The following is a 3,828-nucleotide window of genomic DNA, read 5'->3' on the forward strand; positions in this document are numbered from 1 at the left end:
TGCAATGTCTGGTCTTGTACAATCAGTTGCATAACGCAGACTTCCAATTATACTAGCATATTCAGATTGTCTAACACTTTCTCCAGTGTTCTTAAACAATTTCACATTAGGATCAAACGGAGTACAAGCAGGCTTACAATCAAAATATTCATACTTTCTCAGAATTTTTTCAATGTAGTGAGATTGATCCAAACAAATACCACTACTAGTTCTAGTTATTTTGATTCCCAAGATTACACTAGCTTCACCCAAATCTTTCATGTCAAAATTCGAACTAAGCATACCTTTAGTTTCATTGACAACAGATAAACTGGAACCAAATATCAGCAAATCATCCACATACAAGCAAACAATCACACACACATCATTCTCAAATTTATAATAGATGCATTTGTCACCCTCGTTTATTCTGAAGTTATGTGAAATCATTAAATTATCAAATTTCTCATGCCACTGTTTAGGAGCTTGTTTTAAACCATAAAGGGATTTTTCTAGCTTACATACTTTCTGTTCTTGTCCAGGAATTACAAAACCTTCAGGTTGTTCCATATAAATTTCCTCTTCTAGTTCACCATTCAAAAAGGCAGTTTTAACATCCATTTGGTGAATAACAAGATTATGAGCAGCGGCAACAGCAATCAAAACACGTATAGATGTTAATCTAGTAACAGGAGAATAAGTATCAAAGAAGTCTACGTTCTCTCGTTGTCTAAATCCTTTAGCAACCAGTCTAGCTTTGTGCTTCTCTATTGTTCCATCAGGCTTTAGTTTCCTTTTCAAAACCCATTTACAACCTATAGGCTTACAACCAGGAGGTAAATCTACTATACGCCAAGTTCCATTAGACATATGAGAATCCCATTCATTATCTATAGCTTCTTGCCAGAAACTAGACTCTACAGAACTGAACGCCTCTTGTAAATTAGAAGGTTCTTCCTCTACGGCATAAAATTCAAAATCAGGATCTCTTGTGTCAGTCCTAGCTCTTTTACTTCTTCTAGGTTCAACTTCAGTGATCCTAGTTTCTGCACTTCTAGGTTCTTCTAATCTATGTTCAGAATCAGCTCTAGGTAAAACACTAGATAAAGAACCCCCACTATTACCCCCACTATTTCTAGATTTAAAAGGAAATCTCTCTTCAAAGAAATCAACATCAATAGATTCAAAAATAACCTTATTATTAATATCAAAGAACCTATAAGCTTTACTGTTTTGAGCATAACCAATAAAAACACATTCATAAACTCTACTTTCTAACTTATGTCTTTTAGGATCAGGTTTTCTAACAAAAGCTAAGCAACCCCAAACTCTAAAATAAGAGACATTAGGTTTTCTATTTCTCCAAAGTTCATAAGGAGATATCATGGTTTTATTATTAGGAATGCGGTTCAAAACATGGCAAACAGTCAGCAAACATTCACCCCACCAATGAGAAGCAGCACCAGAGCTAAGCAAACAAGCAACAGTCAATTCAGTAAGAGTACGATTCTTTCTTTCAGCTTTCCCATTCATTTGAGGATTATATGGTGCAGTTCTTTCATGTATAATGCCATTAGTTTGATAAATTTCAGTAAAAGGAGAAGAATCATATTCAGTGCCTCTATCACTACGAAATCTCTTAATTTTCCTACCAAACTGATTTTCAATTTCAGCAATAAAAATCTTAAATTTTTCAATAGCTTCGTTCTTATGGCTCAACAAATAAACATAAGTATAATTAGAACAATCATCAATGAACGTCATGATATACCTCTTGCCATTTCTAGTTAGGATACCTTCATATTCACACAAATCAGAATGTATTAAGTCTAGTGGTTTCGATTCTCTTACAACAGATTTATGTGAAGTCTTGGTTATTTTTGCTTGACTACAGTATTCACATTTTTCAAAATCATTTTCAGAAAATTCAGGGAGGACACCTAACTTACTCATGTTATTTACTAACTTTTTACCCACATGACAAAGCCTACCATGCCAAACATTAAAATTGCAAACCATATAAGCAGAAGAATCAATTTTATTCATAGCATCAACATTAAGCTTAAACATTCCATCATTAGCATAACCCTTTCCTACAAAATTCTTATTCTTAGTTATAGTGTAAATACCAGACCCAATAGTTTGATACAACCCAGCCTTGTTGAGAAGATAGCCGGAAACAAGGTTCTTTCTCATTTCTGGAGTGTGAAGGACATCTTTCAGCATGAGTGTCTTCCCAGAAGTAAACTTCAACTCTACCGTACCAGAACCTTTCACCATAGTGCTGTGGGAGTCTCCCAATAACACTTTCTTGTCCTTGGTTTCATCATAAGTCTTAAACTTGGACCTATCAAAACAACAATGACGCGAAGCACCACTGTCTATCCACCACCCATCAGATCCACCAACCATGTAGAACTCTGGATCAGAGACCATGGCAATTATAACGTCACCCACAGCATTAGCTTGTGCGTTATTCTTTTCCTTGTTAAATCTGCAATTCCTAGCCATGTGGTTTGGTTTATTACAGATATAACAAAGAAATTCAGAATTGGAATTCTGTCCATTTTTCGATGGGTGTTGGTTCTTGTTTTGATTAGGCCTTCCTCCTTTCTTCTGGTTCGGGTTAGGTTTCATATCCCTTTTCTTAGGTTTTAAATTCGGATGAGTCTTATTGTTAGAAACAATGAGAATCTCTTCCTTCTTATCTTGTTTCCGAGCTTCTTCCTCAACCCTGAGCTTAACAATCAAACTTTCAAGAGAAAATTCTTTAGTCTTGTGACGCAAAGTATTACGAAAATCTTTCCAGCTAGGTGGTAACTTGTCAATCATTACAGAAACTTGAAATTGTTCATCAGTTTTCATACCTTCGGCCACAATTTCGTGGTAAATTTTTTGAAGTTCATGAGCCTGTGCAACAACTGATCTATCATCCACCATTTGGTATCTCACATACCGGCTCACAACATATTTCTTTGAACCCGCTTCCTCGGTGTCATATTTTTTTTCTTCAACACCACCGGTAGGAGGTGGATCTGTAGCAGCACCACCGCCAGCAGCAACAGCAGCAGCAACAGCAGCAGTCTTATCAGCAGCAGGTTCCAGGGTTCCAGGATGAACACTCGACACAATCATATGCAGCTTCATCAGTTTGAGATAAAAGAACATCTCCAGCTTCCATCTTCTGAAATGCAACCCTTCAAATTTGAAAGGCTTGTTGGTATCATCAACGCGCTTCTTTTCATTCTCCATAGCAGAAAAGAAACACCTTAAAATTGTTGGAAACAAAGCACTATAATCAAATCACACAAAGAAACCGCTGAGTCGCGTACTAGGTCGCTATCTTTAAGGTGTTTCGCGACTCTGCCTCTTGATTTTGCTAGCAGTCAGTTTTTTGTCGAAACCCTATGGGATAAAACAGCTTATCTTTTTCGATTTCTCTGCACTGAGAAATCGAATCAATAATAACTCTTTCAACAACACTTGCTCAGAAAACTTGACGAAATAAAAATAACGTTCTATTTTTTTCTCTTCCAGAAACCAGTTTTTTTTTTTATAATCAAAAAGAATCAATGGAATTAATGGAAAATTAATTTTCGATTAAATGCCAATTAAATTTCTTTGTAACAGCAAAAAAACGGCCGTATTAAAATTTCAACATTAACTGTAATTAATCATGATATAATTATCTTAATACGTTTTGAAAATTTAAGTTAAAAACAGCAAAAAAAATTGTTTCTGGATCAGCAGACCTCCCAAGGCCCCGCTCCCGGACTAATGTAATATAATATATAGTATAAATAGTATATACCCTAGTGAAATTGTGTGGGGTGGGAATTGAACCCATGC

The sequence above is a fragment of the Papaver somniferum genome, chromosome 4, assembly GCF_003573695.1.
Source record: "Papaver somniferum cultivar HN1 chromosome 4, ASM357369v1, whole genome shotgun sequence".
In the NCBI taxonomy this organism is placed as follows: Eukaryota; Viridiplantae; Streptophyta; class Magnoliopsida; order Ranunculales; family Papaveraceae; genus Papaver; species Papaver somniferum.